The sequence below is a fragment of the Salarias fasciatus genome, assembly GCF_902148845.1.
Source record: "Salarias fasciatus chromosome 7 unlocalized genomic scaffold, fSalaFa1.1 super_scaffold_4, whole genome shotgun sequence".
Lineage (NCBI taxonomy): Eukaryota > Metazoa > Chordata > Actinopteri > Blenniiformes > Blenniidae > Salarias > Salarias fasciatus.
The window spans coordinates 5,299,253-5,321,375 of NW_021941229.1; the positions used below are offsets into that span (position 1 = coordinate 5,299,253).

A 22,123-nucleotide genomic window follows, 5' to 3' on the forward strand; every position below is an offset into this window, starting at 1 on the left:
ACCAAGTCGATCATCGACCTCCGGCCCAGGTACCCATGTGCCGAGGGCACTTATGGACACCCCAGTGCTTATGGACATGGTGTTCGTTATGGACGCGCTGTGGTGTGACTAACACAGAAGTCAAGAACAGAACACTGCTGGGGGTTCAGTCTTGGTGATTCCGTGCCTCCCGATCACCTCGCCTCAGGCCTTACTGTCACTGCTCATGTGATTTTGGCATAGCCCCGTGGAACAACAGAGTAGCCAGTTGAAGCACTGTCCAGCACCATACCCAGTGACTGCAAGAAGACATAGGCTGAGACAGTGAGCCATCTGACCCAGAACCAAAAGCGCCGAGATGCAACCCTTGCTTTCACTGGGGTGAACTCCAACACATGGCAGCTGAGCCATGGGGCTTTAAGCGACTCCACACCAGCGTGCCACTGTCACCGTGGGCCACTCCCGAAAAGTGGATTCCAGCCCCTCTCCAGAGGTTGCGTTGCAGACAGTGCCCAGACAGTGTGTGGAGGTGAGCACCACTGGATCAAGACGGTATCTCTCAGCCACCCTCACAAGCTCAGGCTCCTTCCACATCCCACGATCCAGTCTCTGTGTCTGGGGTTCGGGACGTTGAGCAGCCCGCTGTGCAATTCCACCCAATGCCGACTGCACCAGGCCCCTACGGTTTCTTCGGTGGGTAGAGAGTCCACTGAAGGTCAGTCCCTCGTCATCCATTTGGGCTGACCCCTACGGGGAACCATGAGCAAAGGCAAGGTCACCAGGCGCTCGCGAATGAACCCAAAAAACGGCCTGGATCCAATGCTGCACCACACCAGCCGGCGTTGCGGTCCTTGTTTCATTTTCCCAAAAAGGGGCTCTTGACCTGCTTTTCATCTGGTCAGCCACCCAGGACAAGACTCAAAGAGAAAAGTCTCACAGTGGAATCCATGTGCAGACATCATGGCTTCGCTGCTGAAATCACACAGTCACTGGATGCCAACCCACAACCAGAAGGTTGAGGTTCAGTAAACAGACACAAAGAAATACATCCCACATTGCGATGGCCGGGAATCGAACCCGGGTCAACTGCTTGGAAGGCAGCTATGCTCACCACTATACCACCATCGCCACTTGTGCCATGGGCCTTCTGTCATTCCTGAAACGGGGCTTGACAGAAACGTGGGAAGAGAGACAGAGAGTGCGAGGGAAACAAACAAACAACCAAGAGTGGAGAGACGGAGGAGAGTGCAATGACACAACAACGATCCTTCCACTGGAATCGACACTCCAGACGGCCGGCTAAGACTCCTGCACAGAGATATAAAAGAGAACATCCTACGGACTTTGGGTCAGATATATAGTTGGTAGTTATCCGGGACGTGCAAGCTGAGGATCCAGGGATCAACTTAGATAAGGCCAGAGCAGCGGGAGTGACCAGTCAGCCATTCGTCCAATAACCCCACATGACGACGCGTGAACTAAGGCCACATCGGATTATAAAGTGTGCCGAGTGTGCCAAGATGAACGTGGTCGTGCAACTATAGCCTCTGACCCCCGAGAAGATCAGAAGCAGGCCAGAGAGGCCCCCGGGATCAAGCCTCACTCGGGGTCTTGGACAAGCTGTGCAGGAGAGGACAGTTGAAAACTGTGCCAACATAGGGCTCTGCCCGATGCTCTAAATGGACACAGGCAGCATGTTTGGACCTGCCAAGTCTGTCCGCCTTCCTCCTCTGCTGGCAGATCATGATCACCACCAGGTGGTGATCGCTTGACAGCTCTTCTCCAGTCTTCACCCGGGTGTCCAAGACACGCAGCCGGACGTCAGATACCACAACAACCAAGTCGATCATCGACCTCCGGCCAACGGTACCCATGTGCCGAGGGCACTTATGGACACCCCAGTGCTTATGGACATGGTGTTCATTATGGATGTGCTGTGGTGTGACTAACACAGAAGTCAAGAACAGAACACTGCTGGGGGTTCAGTCTTGGTGATTCCGTGCCTCCCGATCACCTCGCCTCAGGCCTTACTGTCGCTGCTCATGTGATTTTGGCATAGCCCCGTGGAACAACAGAGTAGCCAGTTGAAGCACTGTCCAGCACCATACCCAGTGACTGCAAGAAGACATAGGCTGAGACAGTGAGGCATCTGACCCAGAACCAAAAGCGCCGAGATGCAACCCTTGCTTTCACTGGGGTGAACTCCAACACATGGCAGCTGAGCCATGGGGCTTTAAGCGACTCCACACCAGCGTGCCACTGTCACCGTGGGCCACTCCCGAAAAGTGGATTCCAGCCCCTCTCCAGAGGTTGCGTTGCAGAGCCCAGACAGTGTGTGGAGGTGAGCACCACTGGATCGAGACGGTATCTCTCAGCCACCCTCACAAGCTCAGGCTCCTTCCACATCCCACGATCCAGTCTCTGTGTCTGGGGTTCGGGACGTTGAGCAGACCGCTGTGCAATTCCACCCAATGCCGACTGCACCAGGCCCCTACGGTTTCTTCGGTGGGTAGAGAGTCCACTGAAGGTCAGTCCCTCGTCATCCATTTGGGCTGACCCCTACGGGGAACCATGAGCAAAGGCAAGGTCACCAGGCGCTCGCGAATGAACCCAAAAAACGGCCTGGCTCCAATGCTGCACCACACCAGCCGGCGTTGCGGTCCTTGTTTCATTTTCCCAAAAAGGGGCTCTTGACCTGCTTTTCATCTGGTCAGCCACCCAGGACAAGACTCAAAGAGAAAAGTCTCACAGTGGAATCCATGTGCAGACATCATGGCTTCGCTGCTGAAATCACACAGTCACTGGATGCCAAACGACAATGAGAAGGTTGAGGTTCAGTAAACAGACACAAACAAATAAATCCCACATTACGATGGCCGGGAATCGAACCCGGGTCAACTGCTTGGAAGGCAGCTATGCTCACCACTATACCACCATCGCCACTTGTGCCATGGGCCTTCTGTCATTCCTGAAACGGGGCTTGACAGAAACGTGGGAAGAGAGACAGAGAGTGCGAGGGAAACAAACAAACAACCAAGAGTGGAGAGACGGAGGAGAGTGCAATGACACAACAACGATCCTTCCACTGGAATCGACACTCCAGACGGCCGGCTAAGACTCCTGCACAGAGATATAAAAGAGAACATCCTACGGACTTTGGGTCAGATATATAGTTGGTAGTTATCCGGGACGTGCAAGCTGAGGATCCAGGGATCAACTTCGATAAGGCCAGAGCAGCGGGAGTGACCAGTCAGCCATTCGTCCAATAACCCCACATGACGACGCGTGAACTGAGGCCACATCGGATCATAAAGTGTGCAGAGTGTGCCAAGATGAACGTGGTCGTGCAAATATAGCCTCTGACCCCCGAGAAGATCAGAAGCAGGCCAGAGAGGCCCCCGGGATCAAGCCTCACTCGGGGTATGGGACAAGCTGTGCAGGAGAGGACAGTTGAAAACTGTGCCAACATAGGGCTCTGCCCGATGCTCTAAATGGACACAGGCAGCATGTTTGGACCTGCCAAGTCTGTCCGCCTTCCTCCTCTGCTGGCAGATCATGATCACCACCAGGTGGTGATCGCTTGACAGCTCTTCTCCAGTCTTCACCTGGGTGTCCAAGACACGCAGCCGGACGTCAGATACCACAACAACCAAGTCGATCATCGACCTCCGGCCCAGGTACCCATGTGCCGAGGGCACTTATGGACACCCCAGTGCTTATGGACATGGTGTTCGTTATGGACGCGCTGTGGTGTGACTAACACAGAAGTCAAGAACAGAACACTGCTGGGGGTTCAGTCTTGGTGATTCCGTGCCTCCCGATCACCTCGCCTCAGGCCTTACTGTCACTGCTCATGTGATTTTGGCATAGCCCCGTGGAACAACAGAGTAGCCAGTTGAAGCACTGTCCAGCACCATACCCAGTGACTGCAAGAAGACATAGGCTGAGACAGTGAGGCATCTGACCCAGAACCAAAAGCGCCGAGATGCAACCCTTGCTTTCACTGGGGTGAACTCCAACACATGGCAGCTGAGCCATGGGGCTTTAAGCGACTCCACACCAGCGTGCCACTGTCACCGTGGGCCACTCCCGAAAAGTGGATTCCAGCCCCTCTCCAGAGGTTGCGTTGCAGACAGTGCCCAGACAGTGTGTGGAGGTGAGCACCACTGGATCAAGACGGTATCTCTCAGCCACCCTCACAAGCTCAGGCTCCTTCCACATCCCACGATCCAGTCTCTGTGTCTGGGGTTCGGGACGTTGAGCAGCCCGCTGTGTAATTCCACCCAATGCCGACTGCACCAGGCCCCTACGGTTTCTTCGGTGGGTAGAGAGTCCACTGAAGGTCAGTTCCTCGTCATCCATTTGGGCTGACCCCTACGGGGAACCATGAGCAAAGGCAAGGTCACCAGGCGCTCGCGAATGACCCCAAAAAACGGCCTGGCTCCAATGCTGCACCACACCAGCCGGCGTTGCGGTCCTTGTTTCATTTTCCCAAAAAGGGGCTCTTGACCTGCTTTTCATCTGGTCAGCCACGCAGGACAAGACTCAAAGAGAAAAGTCTCACAGTGGAATCCATGTGCAGACATCATGGCTTCACTGCTGAAATCACACAGTCACTGGATGCCAAACGACAATGAGAAGGTTGAGGTTCAGTAAACAGACACAAACAAATAAATCCCACATTACGATGGCCGGGAATTGAACCCGGGTCAACTGCTTGGAGCGCCAGCTGCCGGCGGCGCGTCCGACTGAATGTTGGCAATGTTGAAAGATCTGGACCAATCACGTGCCTTGTTTCAACATTTCGACCAATCGCGGCGCTCCAATGTTGATAAGATCAAGATCTTCAACATTTCGACCAATCGCGGCGCTCCAATGTTGATGAGATCAAGATCTTCAACATTCGACCAATCCGGAGACAGACATCTTCACGCTGCTCGGGTGGGCGGCAACCCGAAAAAAAAAACCCAAATCGTCGTTTTTTTCCACTGCAAACGGGTTATCAGGCCAATTGTAATTGATGGGAAAACGACGGTATCGCTCTTAAAGCAAAGCTTTGTTTACTCACAGCAATGTAAGTACTATTTTCTTCAATGTTGTCATGTCTGTTTTACAATGAAAATCGCAAAAACTATTAATTTATTTATGCAACTTGTTGGGTAAGGTGTAGTAAACAGTCTTGCTAATGCTATCATAAACTATTACTGTAAAATACACTATCTTAATTATGCACACGATGTAATGTCTACATAGTCATAAGATAAATTGATTTTATTATATTATTAAACGCTTTAAGCCAATTCTTGCCATCTAAATGATGCTGTCTAGTGTAAATAATCCATATTTCTCTCTCTTGGTGTGTTTTAGTGTGTTGTGTGTGCATATACATGTACGTGTAATGTGTGTAATCAGCTTGGATCAAGTTAGGCTGTCATAGAACCAGAATATCAGTTTTCATTTACATTTTACTTGCCACTTTTTCATCTGTAGAATTCTTACAGTCATATAAGACAATACATAAGACTGCTGGCTGTTATGTTAGTTATTTTCTTTCTTTATGTTTCCGAAGGCCATGTCATCCAAAACAAAATCCCATAAGGCAATGCCAGACTCAGTGTGGATGTCTCGACTGAGAAGATTTGCCACCACTGGAGTCTGGCCTGCTGATGAGGGAAACAGGCCTGCACCAAAGCAGAGGAAGTGGTACGAGCTGTATCAACGGGTAAGAATATCTTTGTGCCAACTTAAATGACACTTACTACCATGTTGCTCTTATACTGAACATTATTTGTAATGAAGTTGCTATTCACAAATACAAACATTATGTACACATTAAACACAGATTCCCATATTAATAGAATTGATGTGTTTTTGTGTACAGATCGAGAAATGTCCACGTCAGTCTTCTGGACAGAGGTCATTATTTGGAAGTGAATGCAAATGTGCGTGTGGATTCCACAGTCAGAAGGTAATGCAAGTCATTAAAAATCTGAGGTTATTGTGCAAGAATACATACACACACACACACACACACACACACACACACACGCGCGATGGTGTTAGGATTTACTAATCAGAGCCTGGTGTAAATTGAGCTGTATCTACTCTGCGCTCTGTAACTCCTCAGCAGGCTGCAGCCAGTGCCACCACCCAGAACACCGTGGGTCAACATGCTGCAGCCAGTGCCACCACCCAGAACACCGTGGGTCAACATGCTGCAGCCAGTGGCACCACCCAGGACATCGTGGGTCAACATGCTGCAGCCAGTACTGTCTCTGTGGGTCAACATGCTGCAACCAGTCCTGCAGCTATGGAAGGCAGCAGCCAACGACTTCGACCATCGCTGAACTTGTCAATGGTAATTAAATACTCAAATCAGGTAAGTGTTTCAAATTTCCACTGATTGAAATCATACTCTTTTCATATGCCTCTGCTGTGATGCTTTTCAGTTTACCAAATCAAGATTCAGTGGTAAACATTTAACAGCTGCAAAACCGAACCTCAGTGCAGCCAGAAAGGTAATCCAGAGTTTTGGAGATCTATTCATGCTTGGTTAACATAAATAGCACCTGGGTTTTAAAAGTGAGTTACCTTTTGCAGGTGGTGACCACTGCATCAACAAATCAGACAGTTGACACAGCTCCAGCTTTTGCTCCTGCCCCTGTTGCTCATGCCCCTGTTGCTCCGGCTCCTGTTGCTGTTGCTCCTGCCCCTGTTGCTCATGCCCCTGTTGCTCCGGCTCCTGTTGCTGTTGCTCCTGCACCTGTTGCTCCGGCTCCTGTTGCTGTTGCTCCTGCGCCTGTTGCTCCGGCTCCTGTTGCTGTTGCTCCTGCCCCTGTTGCTCATGCCCCTGTTGCTCCGGCTCCTGTTGCTGTTGCTCCTGCACCTGTTGCTCCGGCTCCTGTTGCTGTTGCTCCTGCGCCTGTTGCTCCGGCTCCTGTTGCTGTTGCTCCTGCAACTGTTGCTCCAGTCAGTGTTGCTGTTTCAGTGAGTAGTAATATGCCCTGTTTTTTCTGATACAATTAAGGAAATGAAATGTCAGGATTTTGAAATTATTCTTGGTATTTCAAAATATAAGATCATGGTTTATCAAAATTGCAATGTTTCACACTGCACCATGTCTGTAAGTTAATCCAGTGAAAAGCTATTCAATGTGAAAAAAATGGTGTTGCCTTTCCACAGTAATATACCTTGCCTTGCACTGTTGTTACCTAGATTGCTGATCAGGGTGCCGAAACATTCCACACACCCACACAAATGCCACGTCTGTGGGCAGAGGGGTTGCCACCAGAGGACCACAAGTGGATTTTAAAAGCACTCTTCCGAGTTGGACCTTCTGGCAGACTGGAGCTTCAAGACAACTTGAAGCTCTGGTACTATCCTCCGCAGCCCGGCCAGGTGTATAACCAGGCTCCTGCTCCCGACCGTTTTTTTGCCCACCCACTTCTTGTGTGGATGCCATACAAGTTGTGGAAGATGAGATTGGCCTGTCCTCACCCCACCTGTGGGCAACACCAACTAACCGGTGGAGGGTTGCACAAGAGGGCACGGCGGGTCTTAGATGTGGACCGCATTTATAATGTGGTTGGGGAGACCTTGATTTGCAGTAAATGCAAGTCTAGCCATGTCTCCTGGAGTCAGACCATCCTCAGTCAGCTGGACCTGGCTCACCGCTCAGAATTTCGTGTCATCCTCACACAAAAGTGAGTAAATCTTTTCTGTTGTTCCTTAATAAATAGAATCATGTAAATATTTTTTAAAACATCACTCTTTGTCATCAAGGTATGCGTGTGACATCCGGGTGATCCGACTTCTGCGAGAGAGAGGCCTGGGTAACAGCCCAACACGGCTTCTCAAGCAACTACAGGAGAATCATACTGAGGAGTGGCTTCATCGTGTTGCACGGTACACCACAGAGTGCCTGGACTTTATCCAGCGCCCAGGACTGTTACCAATCACCTTCCCTGAGCCTCCAGAGCCTGCTGTGGTGCCCAGTTGCAAGTGGCTCTTGTCAGTATATGGCCAGGACATCCTTACCAGGCTTGAGGAGATAAAAGCCAGAATTACATCGGTGCATGGCAGCATCTTAAAGATGGATTCCACCAAAAAGGTTTGAAAAATCATTTGTTTTTAACAACCTTTTATTTACCACTGTCTTTTTTTTTTTAGTTTTTTTTTTCTGAATTGTGCTCACACACCACTTATCAATGGGTTTTCTTTAGATGACCAAGAAGCTGGCTGGAACAGCCAAAGGCACAGCACTCTGGGTGACATCAGTGGGGAATGAGTTTGGACAAATCCTCATGAGTGTGCTGACTGCTCTGGAGGGAGCTGGTCTGGACTTAATGGCAGCAGGCCTCGTGAAAAGATACCAGCAAGCTGGTGTGGATCCCCCTGTCATGTTGTATGTGGACTGTGGCTGCTGCACTGAAGTAGGGGAGACCAAGCTCCAGGCCAGGTTCAGCGGGTGGCCACATCTCATCGTGAGGCTGGATATCTGGCATTACATGCGTCGGCTCGCTGTGGGATGCACGACAGATGCTCACCAGCTGTACCCAATCTTCATGTCACGTTTGTCAACATGCATATTTGAGTGGGATGCAGCTGATGTGGCTCTGTTGAGGGAAGCTAAAAAACAGCAGCTTCTCTCCCAGGGAGTGATCCCAGAAGATGTGGGGAAGCACATAACGAAAGATGAGCTAGCTCTTCATTGTCGGCGCAGGACCCGTGGAGTAGCAAAGACGACAGAGATGCTGGAGGAACTCCTGGGATCACTCATGGGAGCAAGTGGCAATGATTCCCTTGGAGTTCCCCTGTTTGACAGGGAACGAATGGAGCACATCTGGGGTGTTCAGCGAAAGCATGTCAAGTGCATTCAAGACCCACCAGGTGTTGCTCTTTACATTAAAACCGGGGAGCTCACAAAGGGAGGTGTGCGGTTGCCAACATTCAGGTGTGCCAGAGGCTCTACATCCCTGGAATCTTTCCATCTACACCTGAACCGATTTATCCCAGGTTTGTGATTTTCATATCAGTTTTTTATATCTTGTTAATTTCAAAATGAGTTCATAACCACATTTTTTCATCATCTATTCAGGAACCAGTGCCAACAGCCTCAACTTTCAGATTTATCTGTTGGAAGGCCTCCATCGATGGAACCATGACCGGGGAGCAGCTGCCCTTTCCTGTGGGCGATCGGCTCTGTGCAGCTACTCAGCAGAGCTTATTCACTCTGTGAATAGGAACTTTGAGAAGTTGTACGGCAAAAAGGTGGCACCACAGTTCAGCCTACCGTCACGATACACTGGTAAGCTCTAGTAAGCAAAGTTACACTACATGTATGTTTGGATGCATTAACTTTTGTATATCATCTCATATCAACTGGCTGTTACTTTTTTGTTTGTTCAGGAGAGCTGATAGGGATGCAGTATCTGTTTCGACAGACTGGTCAGGCACTGCAGGATATGCATCCTGATTCAGAGGAGACCAGCATGCTTATTGAACAGCATGACGTGGATGACAACACTGAGGAAGATGAGGGATTTTCTGACACGTGTGATGATCCCACCCTGCTGGACTTGGAAACCCTTCAAGCTCCCTCTGCCTCAGCCCCAGCTGTGCCATCCACCTCCACCCTGGCTGCTGCTCCCTCTGCCTCAGTCCCGGCTGTGCCATCCACCTCCACCCTGGCTGCTGCTCGCTCTACCTCCACCCATGCCGTGCTATCCTCCACCCTGGCTGCTGCTCCCTCTGCCTCAGTCCTGGCTGTGCCATCCACCTCCACCCTGGCTGCTGTTCCTTCTGCCTCCACCCATGCCGTGCCATCCACCACCTCCACCCTGGCTGCTTCTCCCTCTGCCTCAGTCCCAGCTGTGCCATCCACCTCCACCCTGGCTGCTGCTCGCTCTACCTCCACCCATGCCGTGCTATCCTCCACCCTGGCTGCTGCTCCCTCTGCCTCAGTCCCGGCTGTGCCATCCACCTCCACCCTGGCTGCTGCTCCCTCTGCCTCAGTCCCGGCTGTGCCATCCACCTCCACCCTGGCTGCTGCTCGCTCTACCTCCACCCATGCCGTGCTATCCTCCACCCTGGCTGCTGCTCCCTCTGCCTCAGTCCTGGCTGTGCCATCCACCTCCACCCTGGCTGCTGTTCCTTCTGCCTCCACCCATGCCGTGCCATCCACCACCTCCACCCTGGCTGCTGCTCCCTCTGCCTCAGTCCTGGCTGTGTCATCCACCTCCACCCTTCAGGCTCCATCTGCTTCCACCCTGCAGGCCTCCTCTACCTTGAGTGCAGGTCCTGGCCCCTCTGGATTGGCCTCTTCTGCATCTCTTCTGCCTTGCAGTTCATCTCGTGAAGCTGCAGATATGGTCAGTGTGATCATTTCCAGCACATATCTTTCTGTTTTTGGTAATTCTAAGTTCATGAAGCGTTGCATTGCTTTTTGTATTTCTCTTTTTTAACTACAGGCTGTTGATGAGCGGAACATACCAGGGTACCAGCATGTGGACAGGCTTGCAGCTTTCCTGGTTGAGCTGCGGGAGCAGACGTCTCTCTGCCTTTCCAACCAGCAGGTGGACACCATCACAGCACTGTGGGACAGCCTGGACGAAGCTGACAGGAGGCGGGTCGTTTATGCAGCTCGTCACCAGGAGAGATTGTTGAGTGGGCGCTTCAGGACCCCAAAGAAGCCCTCGAGAATCCCTGGTGTGGAGAGCACCACCCGCTGCATGCTGGGAGCAGGCAGTGTACCTGCTCAGTGGCCTGATTGCTGCCGACTGGTGGAAGCTATTTTCATCAGGCTTTGTGATCTGTATCCCAGACCTTTAAGAAAAGGTAAGGGGACGGAATCAAGGTGGTCCTTGATTCTTAGGGATTACCGAAAGATTCGGCAGCTTGTCGTGGGGAACGCCCGGGTGATGCAGGAGACACAGATCCAACTGGTGGAGGTAAATCAAAGTACCTTAATCCAGTGGTTTAATGCCAGGCAAAAGAGGCAGGAGGTCTCTGTGCTGTTGCAGGGCACAACATTGCCCCCGGTTGTTGCTGTGGCTGAGGAACCTCTTCAGGAGGCCAGACCTCTCCCTGCTCAATCTGTCCCAGCAAGACAGCCACATTCTTTCCAACTGCCTGAAAGCACAGCAGGTCAGGCACGGCAGAGGAAGACTGCCTCTGCTCCCCAACGACCCATAAGGCCAAAGGGGACACAGAAAAGGCAACTGCCTCCCTCAGCCCCAGCACCAGCAGCTTTCATGGCGCCTCAAGTCCTCACACCAGCAGGACAGAGTGTTAGTTTCCAGCTGATGGTCCCTGTTTCCTTTGTGCAGGGTGTTACTACACAACAGATCACCACTGGGGGAGCAGGTGCCAGTTCAGACCCAAATCCTCGTCCAAAAAGACCATACAAGCGCACGGTTGAGGCTAATACCTGCAAAAAATGTGGTCAATACCGCATCAGCACGACGGGTCACAGCCAGTACCGGGGCCATGTTTACTGTCCTCAGTCAGACGCAAGGTCAAAAGAGCAATGGTTAGAGGAAATGAAAAGAATGTACCCAAAATGACTCAGATGTAAATAGTTTTTCATTGTAAATAGAGTTCTTATATCAGTTATGTATATAGTTAAATGTGTTGTTTGCAGTCTTGAAATTGTTGCTTTTAAGTAGTGATTTGTAGTTGTTTTGCAATCCCCTGTAAATAGTTTTGTAATAGTTTATTATATTGGTGCAGTAATATTAGTTAATATAAGTAACTCATTGTATAAATGTTTATAAGCAGAGAAATATTCTTATATCACTTGTTTTTATGTTTGTTGTGTATTTAAAATAAATCTTTCAACAAAAAAAGGTGTTTTCAATGAATGTAAAAACTGCAAATGGTGTGAATGAGAGTTTAGATCACATAGTGCAATAATAATGAAGATAGCATATCCAAAAAAATAATAATCACAACAAGAACATATATTTCTTTATTTGGCACTTTTTTTTTACCCACATCAGGTAAATTCACTACAATATGAAAAAAACTTAAATACACATAAACATGAGAAATGGAACATGATTTTATAATTTTCAAAGAGCAAGGACAGCAACACGGTAACATCTCCGGGGATCCTTCATCACTCCACTAGATGTCAGTATCTTCATCAAACCTCTGGGCGATGTCATCTCAAGCATGGAGATGTGAGTTCGAATCCCACGAGTATCCACATCTAAATAAGTTTTTGGCATTAAAAGAGAACCAGAGACAATAAAGCAGTTATGCGAGTGTATATGTCACCAACATGCTTAATTTTTCCTCTTTTCTCTTTTTCTTTTCTTCTTTTCTCCTTTTTTCTTCTCCCCCCTCTTCCCCTCTTCTTCCCCCTTCTCCCCCCTTCTCCCCCTTCTTTGTTGGACGAGTGTTCCCCAGCCTGAGCGCAGCTATGCTCACCACTATACCACCATCGCTACTTGAGCCATGGGCCTTCTGTCATTCCTGAAACGGGGCTTGACAGAAACGTGGGAAGAGAGACAGAGAGTGCGAGGGAAACAAACAAACAACCAAGAGTGGAGAGACGGAGGAGAGTGCAATGACACAACAACGATCCTTCCACTGGAATCGACACTCCAGACGGCCGGCTAAGACTCCTGCACAGAGATATAAAAGAGAACATCCTACGGACTTTGGGTCAGATATATAGTTGGTAGTTATCCGGGACGTGCAAGCTGAGGATCCAGGGATCAACTTAGATAAGGCCAGAGCAGCGGGAGTGACCAGTCAGCCATTCGTCCAATAACCCCACATGACGACGCGTGAACTGAGGCCACATCGGATCATAAAGTGTGCAGAGTGTGCCAAGATGAACGTGGTCGTGCAAATATAGCCTCTGACCCCCGAGAAGATCAGAAGCAGGCCAGAGAGGCCCCCGGGATCAAGCCTCACTCGGGGTATGGGACAAGCTGTGCAGGAGAGGACAGTTGAAAACTGTGCCAACATAGGGCTCTGCCCGTTGCTCTAAATGGACACAGGCAGCATGTTTGGACCTGCCAAGTCTGTCCGCCTTCCTCCTCTGCTGGCAGATCATGATCACCACCAGGTGGTGATCGCTTGACAGCTCTTCTCCAGTCTTCACCCGGGTGTCCAAGACACGCAGCCGGACGTCAGATACCACAACAACCAAGTCGATCATCGACCTCCGGCCAAGGTACCCATGTGCCGAGGGCACTTATGGACACCCCAGTGCTTATGGACATGGTGTTCGTTATGGACGCGCTGTGGTGTGACTAACACAGAAGTCAAGAACAGAACACTGCTGGGGGTTCAGTCTTGGTGATTCCGTGCCTCCCGATCACCTCGCCTCAGGCCTTACTGTCACTGCTCATGTGATTTTGGCATAGCCCCGTGGAACAACAGAGTAGCCAGTTGAAGCACTGTCCAGCACCATACCCAGTGACTGCAAGAAGACATAGGCTGAGACAGTGAGGCATCTGACCCAGAACCAAAAGCGCCGAGATGCAACCCTTGCTTTCACTGGGGTGAACTCCAACACATGGCAGCTGAGCCATGGGGCTTTAAGCGACTCCACACCAGCGTGCCACTGTCACCGTGGGCCACTCCCGAAAAGTGGATTCCAGCCCCTCTCCAGAGGTTGCGTTGCAGACAGTGCCCAGTAGGGATGGGTACCTTTCACATCTGAATCGATACGATACCGATACTCGGTACCTGCGAATCGATACTGGTATTTTTCGGTACCTGTTTTCGATACTTTTTTTTTGGGGGGGGGGGATCTGCATTTGGTAATTAAAGTTATTTTGTATATTCAAAAAACTAGTCAAAACTTCAGATTTTTCAACATTTATACTTCAATCACATCAACTGAAATAACTCCAACATAGAACTTGAGAAAAATGTGTGTGGGGATAAAGTAAAAAAAATGAATAAATAACAATAATAAATAACATAATAAAAATAGACTCAAAATAAATAGCTGTGTGAAATGTTTCACATTTGCACCTGCTGCCCATACAGTAACAAACAACTTTCAGAATAAATAACTGTATAAAATGTTTCACATTAGCAGCACCAGGCAGCTCTACAGTAAACACTCAAAGGTTTACTGGAGGATCAGAATTGTCTGGTTCCAACTCGTGATTGGGCAGTCATAATGCCAATCAAAAGCCACGTGGGACCGCTTTTGCGTGATGACATATCATGTCGAGTCGCCGCCTCGATGCGCGCTCTTGTTTCGAGCCGCGCATGCGCAGAGCATTGTTTAGGAAGTGACATGCAGCGGGAGCGACCATCGCAGAAGCAGAAGCCGCAGAAGCGGCTTGTTCCTCCCGCGAACAACTCCGAACAGGGGCGGGGTGGCCATCGGGAGGTTTCCCGAACGGCCGGTGTGTTCCAGGCCAGTGGGGTCTATTCCGGCCGGCAGCCACAAGCCCCCGCCCCGCCCGCTCTCACGGCCCGTGTGTGTGTCCGCTCTCCCGGTATATTATATATTTGATCCCGGTCTGCGAGTCAAAATACTCCGAAGATTTTGGACCCACGTAACCGCGTCGCCGTGTCCTCCGCTCTTGCCGATGCATAATGTCAAGGTGCGTTCAGGGTCAAAAAAAAAAAGAAAAAAAAAAGGTGCGTTCAGGTACAGAAATGTGGTACCGACGGATTTCCCGTGAATCGATACTCGGTACTTCAGCAGGAATTCGGTCGGTACCAAAAAATTACCGAAATTCGGTACCCATCCCTAGTGCCCAGACAGTGTGTGGAGGTGAGCACCACTGGATCGAGACGGTATCTCTCAGCCACCCTCACAAGCTCAGGCTCCTTCCACATCCCACGATCCAGTCTCTGTGTCTGGGGTTCGGGACGTTGAGCAGCCCGCTGTGTAATTCCACCCAATGCCGACTGCACCAGGCCCCTACGGTTTCTTAGGTGGGTAGAGAGTCCACTGAAGGTCAGTCCCTCGTCATCCATTTGGGCTGACCCCTACGGGGAACCATGAGCAAAGGCAAGGTCACCAGGCGCTCGCGAATGAACCCAAAAAACGGCCTGGCTCCAATGCTGCACCACACCAGCCGGCGTTGCGGTCCTTGTTTCATTTTCCCAAAAAGGGGCTCTTGACCTGCTTTTCATCTGGTCAGCCACCCAGGACAAGACTCAAAGAGAAAAGTCTCACAGTGGAATCCATGTGCAGACATCATGGCTTCGCTGCTGAAATCACACAGTCACTGGATGGCAAACCACAACCAGAAGGTTGAGGTTCAGTAAACAGACACAAACAACTAAATCCCACATTGCGATGGCCGGGAATCGAACCCGGGTCAACTGCTTGGAAGGCAGCTATGCTCACCACTATACCACCATCGCCACTTGTGCCGTGGGCCTTCTGTCATTCCTGAAACGGGGCTTGACAGAAACGTGGGAAGAGAGACAGAGAGTGCGAGGGAAACAAACAAACAACCAAGAGTGGAGAGACGGAGGAGAGTGCAATGACACAACAACGATCCTTCCACTGGAATCGACACTCCAGACGGCCGGCTAAGACTCCTGCACAGAGATATAAAAGAGAACATCCTACGGACTTTGGGTCAGATATATAGTTGGTAGTTATCCGGGACGTGCAAGCTGAGGATCCAGGGATCAACTTAGATAAGGCCAGAGCAGCGGGAGTGACCAGTCAGCCATTCGTCCAATAACCCCACATGACGACGCGTGAACTGAGGCCACATCGGATTATAAAGTGTGCAGAGTGTGCCAAGATGAACGTGGTCGTGCAAATATAGCCTCTGACCCCCGAGAAGATCAGAAGCAGGCCAGAGAGGCCCCCGGGATCAAGCCTCACTCGGGGTATGGGACAAGCTGTGCAGGAGAGGACAGTTGAAAACTGTGCCAACATAGGGCTCTGCCCGATGCTCTAAATGGACACAGGCAGCATGTTTGGACCTGCCAAGTCTGTCCGCCTTCCTCCTCTGCTGGCAGATCATGATCACCACCAGGTGGTGATCGCTTGACAGCTCTTCTCCAGTCTTCACCCGGGTGTCCAAGACACGCAGCCGGACGTCAGATACCACAACAACCAAGTCGATCATCGACCTCCGGCCAAGGTACCCATGTGCCGAGGGCACTTATGGACACCCCAGTGCTTATGGACATGGTGTTCGTTATGGACGCGCTGTGGTGTGACTAACACAGAAGTCAAGAACAGAACACTGCTGGGGGTTCAGTCTTGGTGATTCCGTGCCTCCCGATCACCTCGCCTCAGGCCTTACTGTCACTGCTCATGTGATTTTGGCATAGCCCCGTGGAACAACAGAGTAGCCAGTTGAAGCACTGTCCAGCACCATACCCAGTGACTGCAAGAAGACATAGGCTGAGACAGTGAGGCATCTGACCCAGAACCAAAAGCGCCGAGATGCAACCCTTGCTTTCACTGGGGTGAACTCCAACACATGGCAGCTGAGCCATGGGGCTTTAAGCGACTCCACACCAGCGTGCCACTGTCACCGTGGGCCACTCCCGAAAAGTGGATTCCAGCCCCTCTCCAGAGGTTGCGTTGCAGACAGTGCCCAGACAGTGTGTGGAGGTGAGCACCACTGGATCGAGACGGTATCTCTCAGCCACCCTCACAAGCTCAGGCTCCTTCCACATCCCACGATCCAGTCTCTGTGTCTGGGGTTCGGGACGTTGAGCAGCCCGCTGTGTAATTCCACCCAATGCCGACTGCACCAGGCCCCTACGGTTTCTTCGGTGGGTAGAGAGTCCACTGAAGGTCAGTCCCTCGTCATCCATTTGGGCTGACCCCTACGGGGAACCATGAGCAAAGGCAAGGTCACCAGGCGCTCGCGAATGAACCCAAAAAACGGCCTGGCTCCAATGCTGCACCACACCAGCCGGCGTTGCGGTCCTTGTTTCATTTTCCCAAAAAGGGGCTCTTGACCTGCTTTTCATCTGGTCAGCCACCCAGGACAAGACTCAAAGAGAAAAGTCTCACAGCGGAATCCATGTGCAGACATCATGGCTTCGCTGCTGAAATCACACAGTCACTGGATGCCAACCCACAAACAGAAGGTTGAGGTTCAGTAAACAGACACAAAGAAATACATCCCACATTGCGATGGCCGGGAATCGAACCCGGGTCAACTGCTTGGAAGGCAGCTATGCTCACCACTATACCACCATCGCCACTTGTGCCATGGGCCTTCTGTCATTCCTGAAACGGGGCTTGACAGAAACGTGGGCAGAGAGACAGAGAGTGCGAGGGAAACAAACAAACAACCAAGAGTGGAGAGACGGAGGAGAGTGCAATGACACAACAACGATCCTTCCACTGGAATCGACACTTCAGATGGCCGGCTAATACTCCTGCACAGAGATATAAAAGAGAACATCCTACGGACTTTGGGTCAGATATATAGTTGGTAGTTATCCGGGACGTGCAAGCTGAGGATCCAGGGATCAACTTAGATAAGGCCAGAGCAGCGGGAGTGACCAGTCAGCCATTCGTCCAATAACCCCACATGATGACGCGTGAACTGAGGCCACATCGGATTATAAAGTGTGCAGAGTGTGCCAAGATGAACGTGGTCGTGCAAATATAGCCTCTGACCCCCGAGAAGATCAGAAGCAGGCCAGAGAGGCCCCCGGGATCAAGCCTCACTCGGGGTCTGGGACAAGCTGTGCAGGAGAGGACAGTTGAAAACTGTGCCAACATAGGGCTCTGCCCGATGCTCTAAATGGACACAGGCAGCATGTTTGGACCTGCCAAGTCTGTCCGCCTTCCTCCTCTGCTGGCAGATCATGATCACCACCAGGTGGTGATCGCTTGACAGCTCTTCTCCAGTCTTCACCCGGGTGTCCAAGACACGCAGCCGGACGTCAGATACCACAACAACCAAGTCGATCATCGACCTCCGGCCAACGGTACCCATGTGCCGAGGGCACTTATGGACACCCCAGTGCTTATGGACATGGTGTTCGTTATGGACGCGCTGTGGTGTGACTAACACAGAAGTCAAGAACAGAACACTGCTGGGGGTTCAGTCTTGGTGATTCCGTGCCTCCCGATCACCTCGCCTCAGGCCTTACTGTCACTGCTCATGTGATTTTGGCATAGCCCCGTGGAACAACAGAGAAGCCAGTTGAAGCACTGTCCAGCACCATACCCAGTGACTGCAAGAAGACATAGGCTGAGACAGTGAGGCATCTGACCCAGAACCAAAAGCGCCGAGATGCAACCCTTGCTTTCACTGGGGTGAACTCCAACACATGGCAGCTGAGCCATGGGGCTTTAAGCGACTCCACACCAGCGTGCCACTGTCACCGTGGGCCACTCCCGAAAAGTGGATTCCAGCCCCTCTCCAGAGGTTGCGTTGCAGACAGTGCCCAGACAGTGTGTGGAGGTGAGCACCACTGGATCGAGACGGTATCTCTCAGCCACCCTCACAAGCTCAGGCTCCTTCCACATCCCACGATCCAGTCTCTGTGTCTGGGGTTCGGGACGTTGAGCAGCCCGCTGTGTAATTCCACCCAATGCCGACTGCACCAGGCCCCTACGGTTTCTTAGGTGGGTAGAGAGTCCACTGAAGGTCAGTCCCTCGTCATCCATTTGGGCTGACCCCTACGGGGAACCATGAGCAAAGGCAAGGTCACCAGGCGCTCGCGAATGAACCCAAAAAACGGCCTGGCTCCAATGCTGCACCACACCAGCCGGCGTTGCGGTCCTTGTTTCATTTTCCCAAAAAGGGGCTCTTGACCTGCTTTTCATCTGGTCAGCCACCCAGGACAAGACTCAAAGAGAAAAGTCTCACAGTGGAATCCATGTGCAGACATCATGGCTTCGCTGCTGAAATCACACAGTCACTGGATGGCAAACCACAACCAGAAGGTTGAGGTTCAGTAAACAGACACAAAGAAATACATCCCACATTGCGATGGCCGGGAATCGAACCCGGGTCAACTGCTTGGAAGGCAGCTATGCTCACCACTATACCACCATCGCCACTTGTGCCATGGGCCTTCTGTCATTCCTGAAACGGGGCTTGACAGAAACGTGGGCAGAGAGACAGAGAGTGCGAGGGAAACAAACAAACAACCAAGAGTGGAGAGACGGAGGAGAGTGCAATGACACAACAACGATCCTTCCACTGGAATCGACACTTCAGATGGCCGGCTAATACTCCTGCACAGAGATATAAAAGAGAACATCCTACGGACTTTGGGTCAGATATATAGTTGGTAGTTATCCGGGACGTGCAAGCTGAGGATCCAGGGATCAACTTAGATAAGGCCAGAGCAGCGGGAGTGACCAGTCAGCCATTCGTCCAATAACCCCACATGACGACGCGTGAACTGAGGCCACATCGGATTATAAAGTGTGCAGAGTGTGCCAAGATGAACGTGGTCGTGCAAATATAGCCTCTGACCCCCGAGAAGATCAGAAGCAGGCCAGAGAGGCCCCCGGGATCAAGCCTCACTCGGGGTCTGGGACAAGCTGTGCAGGAGAGGACAGTTGAAAACTGTGCCAACATAGGGCTCTGCCCGATGCTCTAAATGGACACAGGCAGCATGTTTGGACCTGCCAAGTCTGTCCGCCTTCCTCCTCTGCTGGCAGATCATGATCACCACCAGGTGGTGATCGCTTGACAGCTCTTCTCCAGTCTTCACCCGGGTGTCCAAGACACGCAGCCGGACGTCAGATACCACAACAACCAAGTCGATCATCGACCTCCGGCCAACGGTACCCATGTGCCGAGGGCACTTATGGACACCCCAGTGCTTATGGACATGGTGTTCGTTATGGACGCGCTGTGGTGTGACTAACACAGAAGTCAAGAACAGAACACTGCTGGGGGTTCAGTCTTGGTGATTCCGTGCCTCCCGATCACCTCGCCTCAGGCCTTACTGTCACTGCTCATGTGATTTTGGCATAGCCCCGTGGAACAACAGAGTAGCCAGTTGAAGCACTGTCCAGCACCATACCCAGTGACTGCAAGAAGACATAGGCTGAGACAGTGAGGCATCTGACCCAGAACCAAAAGCGCCGAGATGCAACCCTTGCTTTCACTGGGGTGAACTCCAACACATGGCAGCTGAGCCATGGGGCTTTAAGCGACTCCACACCAGCGTGCCACTGTCACCGTGGGCCACTCCCGAAAAGTGGATTCCAGTCCCTCTCCAGAGGTTGCGTTGCAGAGCCCAGACAGTGTGTGGAGGTGAGCACCACTGGATCGAGACGGTATCTCTCAGCCACCCTCACAAGCTCAGGCTCCTTCCACATCCCACGATCCAGTCTCTGTGTCTGGGGTTCGGGACGTTGAGCAGCCCGCTGTGTGACAAGACTCAGAGAGAAAAGTCACACTGTGGAATCCATGTGCAGACATCATGGCTTCGCTGCTGAAATCACACAGTCACTGGATGCCAACCCACACACAGAATGTTGAGGTTCAGTGGTGCGGTAAACAGACACAAACAAATACATCCCACGTTGCGATGGCCGGGAATCGAACCCGGGTCAACTGCTTGGAAGGCAGCTATGCTCACCACTATACCACCATCGCCACTTGTGCCATGGGCCTTCTGTCATTCCTGAAACGGGGCTTGACAGAAACGTGGGACGAGAGACAGAGAGTGCGAGGGAAACAAACAACCAAGAGTGGAGAGACGGAGGAGAGTGCAATGACACAACAACGATCCTTCCACTGGAATCGACACTCCAGACGGCTGGCGAATACTCCTGCACAGAGATAAAAAAGAGAACATCCTACGGACTTTGGGTCAGATATATAGTCGGTAGTCCTCCGGGACGTGCAAGCTGAGGATCCAGGGATCAACTTAGATAAGGCCAGAGCAGCGGGAGTGACCAGTCAGCCATTCGTCCAATAACCCCACATGACGACACGGGAACTGAGGCCACATCAGATTATACTTATGGACACACCACTGCTTGAACATGGTGTTCGGTATGGATGCGCTGTGGTGTGAGTAACACAGAAGTCAAGAATTGGACACTGCGGGGGGTTCAGTCTTGGTGATTCCGTGCCTTCCGATCACCTTTCGATCACCCCTTCCTTCGGGGGGTAGAGAGTCCACCAAAGGTCAGTCCGTCATCATCCATTTGGGTTGTCCCCTAAGGGAAAGTGAACAAGCAGGTAAATAAACAACAAAGAGTGGAGAGAAGGCGGAGAGTGCAACCACACAACAACGATCGTTCCACTGGAACTGAATTCCAGACAGCAGGCTTATACCCAACAAGATGAGACCTGAACGGAGTCCAAATGCAGAATACCACTAGACCACCAACTTAAGAAACGTTTTGCTGTCAGAGCCTAACTGACCGTCATTCCAATCCAAAGTTTCCATAATATGTTAACTTTGTCTTCACTCTCCCCTCTGGAGACATGATATTTTCTCAAAATCTTATTCATATTTTTACCAGTTCACTGTAAATTGAAACATATGGTTACATAAACTTCAGAATGATTAAAAATATGATAATAGTTATTTACGTGTCATGGAGTCTATGGTTCTTTAGAATTAAGCCCTTATTTTATTCTCACGGTCACTGAAGCTTTAACGTTGATTTCCCTGCACTTATTTACTTTTATTTTTAACATGTCTCATTTTTTCCTCAGCAGTCCCTTTCTGATCCATCCTGCTTTGCAGCACTGAACTGATCGGTGTCTAAAAATACCCCTGCTGTGTTTGTGATTGATCCTTTCATTTGGTGAGGGGCCACCGTTCTCCCGCCGAGCTGCTGCAGGAATGAACCTTTGGCACACTTCCACACAACGACAGAAAACACACACAGAAGCTGAATGCAAGCTCGCTGTTCAGCTCGCTGCGATTGACCAGCCGGATGATGTGCGGAGATATGATGGACATCAGTCATGAATCAACGTGGCGTGGAGCTGTTCTGTGGGAAAACCTGCCAGCCTCCTTCTATGCAGTCGAGCTGATAAAGCCAATCCACAGAGTTGGATGGGTTAAAAATTAAACCGGCATTATGCACACTGTCATTGAGAAACCTCCAGGTGGGATCACAGCACTACAGTCAGGCGCTCATGTTTCACTCGTTTATCATATGTGGATGAAAAAGCAAACGTCTGACAAAGCAAGAAGGAAATGAACAAATTAGATCCATTACTGGAATAACAGATGGTGG

At 50.9% G+C, this 22,123-nt stretch overlaps 6 non-coding genes across 6 annotated transcripts; all 6 read right to left on the reverse strand.

Annotated features, from left to right (window-relative positions):
• Positions 1 to 1,035: 1,035 nt before the first annotated feature.
• On the reverse strand, positions 1,036 to 1,107 carry trnag-ucc (transfer RNA glycine (anticodon UCC)). The gene has a single exon. It is a non-coding gene; the product is annotated as a tRNA-Gly (tRNA).
• Positions 1,108 to 2,847: 1,740 nt separating this feature from the next.
• On the reverse strand, positions 2,848 to 2,919 carry trnag-ucc (transfer RNA glycine (anticodon UCC)). Its single transcript has one exon. It is a non-coding gene; the product is annotated as a tRNA-Gly (tRNA).
• A 12,339-nt stretch (positions 2,920 to 15,258) lies between these two features.
• trnag-ucc (transfer RNA glycine (anticodon UCC)) lies at positions 15,259 to 15,330 on the reverse strand. The gene has a single exon. It is a non-coding gene; the product is annotated as a tRNA-Gly (tRNA).
• Positions 15,331 to 17,073: 1,743 nt separating this feature from the next.
• On the reverse strand, positions 17,074 to 17,145 carry trnag-ucc (transfer RNA glycine (anticodon UCC)). The gene has a single exon. It is a non-coding gene; the product is annotated as a tRNA-Gly (tRNA).
• A 1,744-nt stretch (positions 17,146 to 18,889) lies between these two features.
• trnag-ucc (transfer RNA glycine (anticodon UCC)) lies at positions 18,890 to 18,961 on the reverse strand. Its single transcript has one exon. It is a non-coding gene; the product is annotated as a tRNA-Gly (tRNA).
• A 1,486-nt stretch (positions 18,962 to 20,447) lies between these two features.
• Positions 20,448 to 20,519, reverse strand: trnag-ucc (transfer RNA glycine (anticodon UCC)). Its single transcript has one exon. It is a non-coding gene; the product is annotated as a tRNA-Gly (tRNA).
• Positions 20,520 to 22,123: the final 1,604 nt, after the last annotated feature.